A 13384-nucleotide genomic window follows, 5' to 3' on the forward strand; every position below is an offset into this window, starting at 1 on the left:
TGCTGCTGCTGCCTGCGCAGGGCCAGACCACACCAGTCCCTCATGCTGGGGATGGCAGCACCTGACAGTGGAAAATGCTGGCTCACCACCTGGCTGACTTTAACAGTGTAAGAAAAGGCTGTGAAGTAAGCTTCAAGCCACCCACAAGGCACTAAGGGTAAAGACATGAGACCTGTGACCAAGGGTAGATTGCATTCAGTGAGCACCTGGGGAGAAGAGGCCTGACCAGGACATGGGGATGGGTATGCAGCATCCATCTCTTCCTGAACCAACACCTTGAGCTTCCACTAGAGCTCAGCAACACCAGTCACAGCCAGAACTACTCATGAAACATCTTCCTTGGTTTGCAGAGCTGATCTCCTCAACAATTGTTACTCTAAATAGGATGGGGAAGAGGATGAATGGAAAGGGGGATGCTCCTGGAGTAGATATCCATCTACTCCCCATAGAAGGGGAACTGGATTCTATTCCACACAGCCCTCTGCATAATTCTGAGCAATCTCAGCAGTTTAGAGGAGGGGCAGCTTGCAAGTATTTCCCCAGCTCTTCCTTGCACTTGCCATTCCCCCGGTGTGACTGCAGGGCAGTTTCCCAAAGCATCCAGTGAACTACACTGACATCTCTGCATCTGCCTGTCTGAACAAATGCTGAGAAACATGAGGCATTAATGCCAGGCATCATTCCATACTGCCTTTTCACAAGTAGTGTGTCACGCAGTGTGCTCAAATATATTCACACACAAGGCTCACACTCATGTTCTATGCCATGCACAACTAATAGCACTCACACACATTGGCACTCTTTTCTGTTTTGTGCCTTAAGTGGGTGTACACATGCCCTCCAGGTACACATGATAATTACACACACACGTGTGCATCAGCTGTAGCATGTGCAACCCCTGTGCACTTCATGCTCCAATGAGCACAGGGTCTCCAGTATATTTTTATCACAGTACAGAAGCACCAACATTCCTCCCCACCCCTCTTCCCTCTCAGACTGTTTGCTATTAAGACATCTCTACACCAGCCATATGAGGTTGTTGCAGTCAGGCCTCCCCATGCAGAAGCCATTCCTGCCGCTGCTCCTGAAGGGCCAGTCTTGCCAACCTGGTGAGAATGCCCATCATCAGACATTCCCATTGGAGACTATACCTAGGGGAGCAAGGTGACCTTTTGATGGGTGATGGACTGAGTCTTTCCATCCTGCTGTTAGAAGTCTCACGGGGTAAAGCAACTGCAGCCTTCATCAATCAAACACCTCCCGTATGAAGATATGCTGAGAAAGTTGGGGCTGTTAAGCCTGGAGAAGAGAAGGCTGCATGGAGACCTCATAGCAGTCTTCCAGTATCTGAAAGGGCCTGTAAGGATGCTGGGGAGGGACTCTTTATTAGGGACTGTAGTGATAGGACAAGGGGTAATAGGTTAAAACTTAAACAGGGGAAGTTTAGATTGGATATAAGGAAGAAGTTCTTTACTGTGAGGGTGGTGAGGCACTGGAATGGGTTGCCCAGGGAGGTTGTGAATGCTTCATCCCTGGCAGTGTTCAAGACCAGGCTGGACAGAGCCTTGGGTGACATGCTTTAGTGAGAGGTGTCCCTGCCCATGGCAGGAGTGTTGGAACTAGATGAGTCCTTTCCAACCCTAACGATTCTATGATTCTAAGATACAGCATACCATTGCCACAAACAGCATCTCTCCCATTTCTCACATCTAGGAAATTTGTAGCTATTTTGGAGGAAGTTCCCCAGACAGTGAGGGATGTCAATAAGCCAAACAGCACAAGCCAAGCCAAAGCAAAAGCTTCAGGCCATCACCCAGGGCAAAGACTAGGTGTGGCAAGAACACCATATCCAGCATCTCTGCCTTTGCTACTCAGCAGCACTCTCTCACGCAATGCCCCCAGATGTGCCTGAAGTCAGAGTACAAATGAGTTGCACTTGGTAAATGCAACCACCAGAAAGAGAACTTAAATAGTCCCTTTGCACATGTTCTCAATGACTACTTGTGTAAGCAGAGCCTTGGGGAGAGGCAGTCACCAGCTGCTGAATTCTCCCACCCTTACACCCTCTCCTTGCCATCCAGGCTATTCCATGCTGGTTTATAAAGCCTTCCCAGAAGTCTGACAAGGCAGCAGAGCTACTGCCAGAGAGCAGTTCTGCGACCACTGAATACCTCCTGAATACACAGGGAGACCAAAAGCAAGCCAGCCCAGTGGTGCAAATCCAGGCACCACACCAGCAGCATCAGCATCCAAGAGCCCCGGCTGCGCTGGCAAGAAGGCAGCACTTTGCCCTGCCAGTCTCAGTGCAGTGCTCAGGGCACAGAGCCTGCAGACAGCACCAGTACTGGCTCATGAGTGCAGTCAGAGCCACCCTCATCGCACCATTCCACACCTGAGTGGCAGCTGTAAGCCACCGATGCCCGTCACGGCCCGACTACCCCAGCCACACACTGGATTGGCACCCTACTCATTCACTCCGCCTTTTCCTGCAGCCTTGCTGGAGTTAATTTACTACTTGCATATAAAAGCAAGTAGCTAAATCCTAAACAGTATCAATAAACCAAAAGTAACAAATATACACACTAACGCCAGGCAGAGAAGAGGAAGCTGGGGCAAAAGATGAGGCAGTGGGTGAGCACAGCTGCAGCAGAGCTGCTCCCTGGCTGGACACAGCCTGGTCCACAGTTCCCAAGGCAACTTGCTCAGCCCTGCTGCATCCGAGCACTCCACGGAGCAGCCACTGCCCTGGGAAGAGGGTCCTGCTGAGCACTCACGGGCTGGGCTGCGTTGCTGTGGGAACCACAACCTTGTGTTTATTACATTTAGCACATTTCTCATCTTGCTGCTTCGTCTGAACTAATGTGGTTTGCTGGTGGCTGTCTCACGAGTCCAAAGCTCAGCTACTCTCAGCTCTTTTCATGCTCTTCCTATGGGCAGCAATGGGGGTGGTGTACCCAGTTTGCCTCTGAGACAGTCAGGTACCAGACTGCACAGCCCATTGCACAACCTATTGCGAGCTCCGGCGTGCCCAGTGCACTCCCTTCGTGCCTAGAGCTACCTAGAAACGAGGACCCAGGGACGCATCTGTGGCAAGGCTCTGACACAAACCGAATTCTTCTCCACCCATGAATTCTCAGCCTGTTTGTCTTCTGTCACAGCTTCGGGCCACAGCAAGGGTCAGTGTCATGTCTCTTCTCAGTGTGCACGTCTTTCTTTCTGGCTGTCACATGACAGAACTCTTTCCAGGCACAGCAAACCCAAGAGCCCCAAGTCCTGCTTGTGTCTTTGCAGCAACAGGATTCAAAGTACCCCAAGGCTGCAAAGAGCCACAGAAATCCCATGCACAGGAATCAAGACTCACACAACATTTATTTCTCTATGTTATTGAAGACCTTTCACCAGCAGCTGGAAATGCCACTTCTCTCTGCTACACGTGAGCAGCGGAGCCATAAATAACTAGTGGGAGCTGCAGTTGCATCCAGAGCCACAGCACAGCATCTGAAGCAAGCAGCAGCACACATCTGCAGGTGCATTGCACACAGGCACCCCACAGCAGCAAGCCCAGCACTCACAGAACCAGGCAATGGAGTACCAGCCCCACACCACCCATGTTCAACCCAACACTGCCTGTCCTGCTGCTGTCATCCCGCTTCCCAATTATCAGCACAACTCCCCCCTTCCCTCCCCACAAGAGCTTGTGCAGTTTGTCGGTGTGTATTTGGCACAGTCATACTGTACATCATGTTGACAGTAGAAATTACATCCTGTGCTTATGTTTTACACTGTGCTCTGTCAGAACTCACTGCAGCCCAGTGATCAGGACAAATTGAATAGCATCCCATCCGTGTCAATATTTATTTCATTTTACAAAAGCAGGCTGATGCAGGGAGAAGCAGGCAAGAGGGAAGGGGAAGACACAGGCAGCAACAGCACACAAAGCACTGCCCAATACATCACAGTCCCACACCTCCAAACCACACTATTGCCCAAGAGAGCTACAGTCCCAGAGCCAGGGCAGTAGCAGCCCTGGAGCCCAAGGAGGGTTGATCCCAGCAGGAGGCAGAGCTCCCTGTGCCTCCAGCTCTATCAGAGAGGCTGCCACAGCCATACTGTTCCTCTGAGATAAGCAATAGAACATACAGAGCTCCCTATCAGCTACAAAAAATGCAACAGAGTAGGAAAGCCCTCCCTCCTCTACCCCAGCTTGCTACCTGAGCTAGCACAGGCCTGGATGCACTGCCTCGGCTCCTCACAACCTCCAGAGTTGCATGAGCTGCCTGCACCAGCCTTGGGACTGCTCCATTTGTTAAGAATGGCCACGAGGATGCTACGAAAACTGCTGAGGAGGAAAGCACTGCTTGTGCCATCCTTGGGAAGGCAAAACTACAGAATAAATACCGAATACAGCTACTACACAGGGAAGGTGGAGAGATGAGCACAGGGAGATGCAAGAGGCAGGTTGGAGATGTATATAAGAGTACAGACACAACCTTGTCAGTGGCTTGCAGTGCTGCTTCAAACAGGCAAGACTACAGCATCTTCGGAGACAACCCAAGACAGGAGTCTGAGGGACAAAAGCTCCTGCTAGATCCCCCCAGCCAGCAGCCAGACCTCACTGATGGAGTGGCAGGAGTAGCACAACTTCACACCAGCTCCTTCCCCAGACATGTAAGTCCCTCTGGAGACTCTCCAAACAGCAGGGCAGACCTCTAGCACCAACCAGGCCCTCCATTCTCTGCCCAACACCTCCTGACCCCAATGTGCCTTCACCCAAGAACCAGAGGGTGAGCACCAGGCCCAGCACTGTCCACGTGTGCCAGCTTGTGTCAGCCGCACAAGAACAGACAAAGCCACAAGCACAACAGCAGCTCTGGGGCCACACAGCACCAGCTCAGAGTCTGCATCACAAGGAGCCCACCTCCCTCGCAGCCGACAGCCCAGCCTTAGGCAGACCTGGCTGGGAAACGGCAACAAAAAGCCTGCAATTACTTCAACAGCAATTCTCTTGTACTGCCAACAATGCAGCATGTGGTGTGTAACCACATCTCCTCCTGTTAAACAGAATTAAAATCCACTTAATGCTCCCCTTCCTGCAAAAAGGAACAGGCTGTCTAGAGCATACTTCTAGTATATGTTGTATGGAGGTAATACAAGCATGGCAAGGCTGCTGCAAAGCTTTAAGATGGTTCATAATCTCCAGTCCTAAGGCTAAGACATGAACTCAGGCTCTCTGGAGCTCACTTTCTCTACTGGATATTGTAAGGCAAGATGAGACAAAGATACTTTTTTCTTTCATGAACTTTTCCCCAAAATCCAAAGATGAGGAAGAAGACATCTTGCCAGACATAAGATGCTATCAACTCCAGACACATGGCAAGCATATTGCATGCAAGCGTTCAACAAGCCCGCATGCTTGTCAACACACCCGAGTACCACACGAACTGTGGACTACTGCGCCATGGCCAAGCACCCGCCTATATCCCCCTGGCTTTCCACAGTTCCTTTGTAGCATCCAAGAGGCATTTTAAAATTACCCCTTTGGGCTGGACAATGCAGCAGTCAGGGCACTCAGCCTTCAGCCCTACAGAGAGGGATCTGCAGATTTAAATCACTAGGGGCCAACACCACAACCTGGCTGCTGCTCCAATTGCCTCTGCACCACTGCAGTACCCACAGCCACAAGTGTCTTTGGTGGGAATACATTAACCTGCATTGCTGGTTCTGTAAAGGACATCAGCACTGGTGAGAGCAAAGGTGTGTGATGTGACACCCACCCACATCAAGACAGATTATGGTCATAGCCACTGCACTACAAGTTCCTATTCAGGCCAAATTCACTGCAAGTTCCCATTCCCATTGGCAGATCCCAGCAGATTGGTGAGGTAGCATTTAAGGTGCAACATTCAGATAAAACAAAGCTGGACAATGTGTCAGAACACTGTGGTGCCATAGAAAGCAGCTGCAAGCTAGACATAGTTTCACCAGTGCAAACTCTGGAACCCCCAGAGCATCAGTCTGCTGAAATACGTTCTCTAGAAGGACACTCTAGTTCAGAACTGTCAGTTCCACAATCTCAGCATATTTCCACAATCTCTCACAATCAAGTGGGAGATGGCTACAGATCTGGATAGCGCACAGAACCTTAGAATGGTTATTGTTGGAAAGGACCTTAAGCATCCAGTTCTGACATAGCACCACAGAGTGTACAAATACTGGAGATAAGTGGCCAAGGGATTCACAACTTAAAGGCTTTTGACAGAGGATATTTAAATTACTTTTATTTTTACTTATGCAGTGAAAGGCTTTTGTTACCGGATGAACATACCCCATGTGGAGGTCCAGACTGTGTAAAAAAAAGCTTGATAGCAATCTGCCTTTCAGCAAGTCTTCAGCCCTGATATAGAGCAGACAGGCAGATAATGATAAAATCAAGTTTTCTCACTAATGTCACCCTAGCCTCAGTGTTGACAACAGGGCAGAAAGCCCATTATACTTAGTAAAAGTTTAGTCGTGATTGTTCTTGAAGTAAATCTCTGGGTTTCCTCTTTAAGTTTCATTGGAATTATTCTCCTAGCAGGGGTCTTCTTCCTTTGCCTTTTTTTCCCCAGATCACTTGCACGCAGTCCAAGTATGTCAGTTTTTCCAGAGAAATTTCTACTTACAAAATGCTCAGGACTGAATGACTAAACATCCATTTTCTCCCTTCTTTTTAAGTTGTTTTAAATTTAATGCCATCAGCTCTTGAGACCCCACTCTGCAGTCCTGCATCCAGGTCTGGAGCCCCAACATAAGGTGGACATGAAGCTGTTGGAGCGAGGCCAGAGAAGGCCATGGAGATGCTGCGAGGGCTGGAGCAGCTCTGCTCTAAAGCCAGGCTGAGAGAGCTGGGCTGGGTCAGCCTGGAGAAGAGAAGGCTCCTTAAGGGGAGACCTGAGAGCAGCTCCAGTGCCTAAAGGGGCTGCAGAAAACCTGGAGAGGGGCTTTGGACAAGGGCCTGTAGGGACAGGCCAAGGGGAATGGCTTTAACCTGCCAGAGGGGAGACTGAGATGAGCTCTTAGGCAGAAGCTCTTCCCTGTGAGGGTGCTGAGGCGCTGGCACAGGGTGCCCAGAGAAGCTGTGGCTGCCCCATCCCTGGCAGTGTTCAAGGCCAGGTTGGACACAGGGGCTTGGAGCAAGCTGCTCTAGTGGAAGGTGTCCCTGCCCATGGCAGGGGTTGGAGCTGGATGAGCTTTAAGGTCCCTTCCAATCCCAACCAGGCTGGGATTCTAATTATTGTCCTCTTTGATGCTGCCATGAGAAATTCTAAGAGAGTGCAGCAACTGTCAGAGGAGGAGCTATTCGCAACCTTTTGATTTCTCATGTTCAGTCACTTGCTGCTATCAGACACACTGGGAGGAACAGTATTTGTTAAAGCTCTCACACAAACATTGTTTGGAAAAGAGTATTTTCAAAGTTCAGGAGATTTTTTTCCTCCAAATCATCTTTGGTCCAAGTTTCAAAGAAATTTTAATTGCAAAGAAAATCTCAGAGTCTGCCTTAGGGAAGAAGGTTTTACAGCCATAACGGTCTCGCTCTGCAGCAATTCTTTTCCAAATATGGAATTTTCATGCCTTGTCTACGTGAATACAATACTTTTAATTTGCCTTTAGAAACAATCTCGGAGAGGGGGTGGAAGCAAAGGATCTTCCTGTGGCCCTGAATACATACACGATTCCCTCTGCCCAGGCCTGGGAGAAACCACCTCCAGGGCAAGAAGGAACAGAAAGCACAAAGATGCTCTGCACACAACATGTGCAGGCTGGAGTGCAGCTTCCCCCATGGGACAGGGAAGCTGCACCAGCAAAGCCAGCACATCTGCACCAATGTCCACACAAGGAGCTGGCTGGCCACAGCTCCGGGCAGGTTCTGAGTAATCAGGCAGAGCAATCAGTCTCCAGGACAAACTCCTGCCCCAGCTCAGCATGTGAAAGCTGCATGCCAAGGAGGCAAGTCGGACTGATGGCAGAGGCCACAGCCCCAGAGAGGATTGCTGCCCAGAACCAGAGCCTAGGAATTGCCTGACGGACCCCAGAAACAGCAGCCACTGCCCTGCTGTGCTCTTTGTGCTTTCACCTTTCCAAAAGTCACCTTCCAGGCACCTGAGCACACCAGGTCCCTTCCTGCTACTCAGCACAGGGACTGCAAGCGCCTGCATAGCCCATCCCTTACACACTAGTTCTGGTAGTCCCATGCCAGTCCCTCCTGCTCCCCTCTGGATCCTGCTTGCTGCAGTTATGCATGCAACACCCAGAACAGTTTCAGAGGAGCAGTAGCAGAAGGTGCTTCCCTCCTGCTCCTCAGAGGGGAAGTCTCCCTAGCCTTATGGATCCCCAGTCAGCTCCAGAGGCAGAAGCCTGACACCTGAGCAACAACACAGCACCAGTGGGCACCAGCCTCCTCACCCCTCTGTGCTGACTCACTGCAGTGCTAAAGCCTGGGAATCTGGCAGTGCAGGGAACAGCCGCCAGCACAGCTGGACACAGACAGTGGCACACAGAGAACACCCTAGCCCAAACTCCTGCTGCCACCTCACCGAGCCCACACATCAGGAGTGCTGGCTCTGACCCAATGGGAGAGGGAAGGCTGATCCCAAGGGATGATTCAAGGAATTGCAGGTGAGTCACTCTTCCCTGGGAACCTGACAAACTGCCTTAAGTGCCGGCAAAAAAGGAAAACAAAGCACTTGAACACTCGGATTTGACAGGGCATGGCTAGTCTCTCCTTTGCATAGCACAGCTGTATGCTGCTAAGCACTGTGCATGCTGGGTCCCACCAATTACTTCAGCAGAGAAAGAAAACACAAAAGATCTGCCTGGCTCCTCAAAAGCTTGTGAACAGAACTGTTAACAGAGCCGGAAGATTCACAGCTCTGGACAGCTGAGGGGAGACAAAACAATCAAGAGGGGAGACAAAAAAGCCACCCCAAACAAATCATAAAGAGAAGCCCCATTGTCACAAGCCCAAATCTGATACAAAACCTGGAAGGTGTAAAACCAAGCAATTAGTTCAGTCATGACCTGGCAGAAAATGACAAGGGATCCCATGTAGGAAGCAAAATCCAGAAGTGACAGATTATCACCTTAGTCACGGCTATTGCAAGAAACTTCTGAAGATCAGGACTGAGCCAGAGGACTGGCCAAACAGAATCTGAAAGTCAGTGCCAAATTGGCATTAACACCCAGGTGAAACAGAGAGAGCTCATGAGGGACACCTTATCTCTAGCTGGGCAGGGTCACAAGGTGATGCTGCTGCTCCTCCGGTGCCTGCCTGCTGCAATGGACAGTGACTTGCTCTTCCTGCATATCCTTGCCCTGGGCTTGGCACCACCGGCAGAGAGCATCAGAGATCCTTTGCCCCCAAGGGTGAGTGGTGATGGTTATGTGGGAGACATGTGCAGCCATCGAGCATCTCTGTCACAACTGCCTGGCTGGACAGAGTTCCCTCCTGCTGTGGAGAGAAAGCTGCAGAGCTCAGAGCAGGTCTTTAATTTTAGGATCTGGATGGGTGCTGCATGTGAAAGTCATCCCCTTACAAACACTGTACAGAGTCAGGAGTTGCATTCCCAACAATCTCACATCTTTTATGCCTCACTACTCATCAGGAGCCAGAAGTGGCCCTATAACAGCACGACAGAGTCTAGTGGCAGGTGTCCTTGCCTGTGGCAGGGGGTTAGAACTGGATGAGCTTTAAGGTCCCTTCCGACACAAACCAGTCTGTGATTCTGTGATTTCACCTCTGCCCCTGCAGGCACACAGCTGAGGGCAGAGGTGCCCTGGTATCACAGCTGTGTAAGCAAAACCCAAGAAACAGAGAGAAGAGGGCAGAAACTCCTTTCCCCAGAGGGACTGGTCCCTTGGGAAAGGGGCTGAGTCAGGATGGGAAGACTCAGAGGCAGGAAGGCTGTCACCCCTGGGGCCATGCATAGCAGAACAGCTGCAATACAGACAAAACCTCACTTAAATGCAAAACCAGGAGCTTTTAGCATCCTGTCTGGTCGAATCAGATTTTTATATCCTTCCATACCCGGTAAATTCTCTTCACAAAGAGCAAGAAAAAAGGAAGTAAAAGCCCTAATAAATGCTGGAAGAGCAGGGAACTCGCACCAACTCCCAGCCCAGCGTAGCTTCTGGATAATCTAGGCAATAGTTTATTTTTTTCTCCAGTATCATTTTCCCAGCTTGATCTCTACTGTCACAGTATGACGGTTTCACCCCATTAGCCTTGCTTAAAAAAGTGATCCCAGGACTGTGAGTGTTATTGCCCACATAAATCAGGAGGCTTTGAATACGGAGCACCTTTAAATAAACAGCTGATGGAAGTGAAGTTCCGGGATCATTATTAATAGCTTTTCATTTCTGTGTCCGCTGTGCTGTGACATTCTTTCCCAGCAGAAAGCCTCCGCTTCCTATCCCCAGTACATCTGATCCCATGAGTCTTCCAGTCAGAATGAATGACTGTACCTTTGTGTTAATTGCACAGCCCGTTCCACAAACGGAATACTAATACTGACCAGCAAGAGGAGAGCCTGCAGACCAGGAGCAACGGGACAGGTCGAAGGGAGCACACCAGCCCCACCACCTTCCCGGCACACAGAGGTGAGGAGAGCTGGTCCTCTCACCTCCCTTTAAGGAGGGGCAGAACTTGGCTCTTCCAACACACGCTAGTAAATGCTACAACAGACAACAAGGCCCTGCTCCATTTCTGTTCTGTCTTCCCAGACATACGCAGGCTTTCCCTACTCTGCAACCCCATCACACTTCTCACATACCCCAACAAGCAGAACGATGCCTTCCAGTCTCTGCTTTGCAAACTACTGGCTGAGCCCAAAGGGACACAGAGCCCTGGAGAGGCAGCCACCACAGAGCAGTCCTGGCAGAACTTATAGGTGCTGTTCAAAGACTTCGCCTGGCTAGATCCAGTTTATTTTTCACTAGCATGCCTTGTCCAGGTGGAATTCTCCTCCACCTTCAGGTATTAGGGTCTCTCCCAGAGCTGCAGGCAGGGGCACAGCAGCCACGGGCACCTGGGGTACCATGGACAGATCTAAGGGCAGCAACAGCTAACACTGGGAGAAGACAAACCACCCATTCCCCCTCTCCCAGGGTGATGAGCCTGGGATGGGACTCATCAAAAGGGACCTTGGGCACCTGCTCTGGAAGTTCCTCCTCTGTCATCTGCTGTGAGCACTGACATACAGGTGCTCCCAGTCTGGATTCCAAAAATCCTCATCCATAGGACACAAGCAGAGTTGCCAGTGCTGCTGTGTCAGCAAACTCCACCATCCCCCAGGTCTGTGGCTCAGAAGAAGGACCAGGTTTCTCCTTGGAAAGGGTGTTCAGGCTCTCTGAGCCACTTTGCCCGAAGAAAGGAGGAGATGGTTCTGCTGGCAGTCAGTCCCAATACAGCTACAACATAAGGGCAAGCAAAAAGACTCTACAGTGGCCAACAGTGCCCAGGAAGAGGCTGGCATGGGCTTTATGGCCTCCCTGCTTTTTCTGCCCTTTACCGCAGGGAGACAAGAACTGAGGGTCCTGCTGCTACATCCCACCTCCAGTTCCCTTTTACTGTTCTTGAATAATGACACTACAATCAGGTCATGCTGCTCAGAGACAATACACAGGATAAGTAAATATGCCAAAATGACCTGTTGCTTTGGTGACCTTTGCTGTGTATAAATCCAAAGGGCTGCAGACAGCAGGAAATGCCAGGAACAGGTCATGGCTTTTGGTTTTACTGCCTGCTGCTTGCTGTTCCCCAAATCCAGTTCTCAGCAAGGAGACTCAGCACACAAGCACCAACAGAGGCATAACAAAAGGCTCACCTATAAGAGAGACAAAGTGGAAGCAAGCATCAGAAAACTGTGGACTGTGGCTGAACAAAGCTGAAAGAGACCACCACAAACAGGATGCACGTTTCTTGGAGGCCTTCAAGAGGAAAAAAGAATTAAATTGTCAAATCTGTATCCTGATTTCAGAGTCCTTCCCTAGCTCAAGTCTGAGTCATTGATACCACGACGGACTGGTGCAGCAGTGCCACAGCCTTATGACAAAGCAACAGTTGTGGGTCTGGTGGTTTCTGGGTGTTTTTTTTTTTGTTTTTAACCAGAAGCTAAAGCTTGGTTTCTAGAAAAATTAAAAATAAACTGATTCCTCCTCCACCCCCTCCAATGTTGTATCTGCAGACTGTGGACGTGCTTCTAGCAGCCACATAGGACCTTTAAGCAAAGGAAATGTAGCTGGCACCACACATACAAAACAAGACAGCCTCAGCGTGTCACCAGAAACACTGCTTTCCAACCAGACTTCAGCATCCCATTGAAGCATCAGCTCTCAGCAGAGGCCAAATGTGCAAATTGCAGTTGAAAAGGAGAACATTTCCAAAAGCCTGAAGCACGTGAACACAGCAGACTAGAACAGAATTCTCAAGTAGCTTCACTTTAATGTCACTACCGAACCAACTGCACAATGAGGAAGGGACAGACTGGGAGCTCTGGGAACAACCACTCTGCTCAGCACAAGTGATAAAGAGAGATTAATTGGCCAATTCCTCAATAAGGCATAAAGGTCCAGGGCTTTGGTGTAAAACTCCATTAAACAAGATGGACATCTTCACTTCTGACATTCCAGGATGAACACAGTGCAGGATTTTGTAGAGGTCTTATTTTACAATTAAGCCCTTTGCCTCCGCCAGTCCTGGCAATAGTGAGACTGTGAGAACCTTTTCTCTCCAGCATGCAGGCTTTGAAGGGTCTTTCCTGATATATCTGCACAAAGCAGGGACCTTTGGGCCTTGTATGTTGGTTCTAATGTTATTATTATCAAAAGGAATAAAGAGGGACATTCTGAAGTAAGAGGCAGCAAAGCAGCCCAGGGAACAAAGGGAGAAGGAGAGAGAGATTACAGTAGCAACAGGGAGGACAGAAAAGCAAATGGACAAAGTGCATGTGAAACAATAGAGCCAAGGAGAGATATGCATACACGTGAGCAAGCAGGATCGTGCTGGAACACGTGAGAGTGTGTGCACACAAGAGAGGGCCTGGAAACCCACCCAAGCAGGCTCAGACACTTGGAGCTCCAAGCCCTTCAGACCTACTGCACATTTGCAGCTCTGTGGTGATTCAGCAAGGGGCCTACCCTGGAGTCCCCCAGCACTCGTGCAGGACTCCTGTGACCAATCTCCTCCAGCACACAGCCCAACAGCCACACGGTACTGGTGACACTGAAAAACTTTCACCAAAACCATGGAAAAGCTGGCTATGGGTACCCCCACCAGGAGCGCCTGCCCTTTCCTCAGAGCAGTTCCGTGCCTGAGAGGGGGAAAACTGGCAGCACACATATACACAGA

Source organism: Psittacula echo (genome assembly GCF_963264785.1).
Source record: "Psittacula echo genome assembly, chromosome: 12".
Classification (NCBI taxonomy): domain Eukaryota; kingdom Metazoa; phylum Chordata; class Aves; order Psittaciformes; family Psittacidae; genus Psittacula; species Psittacula echo.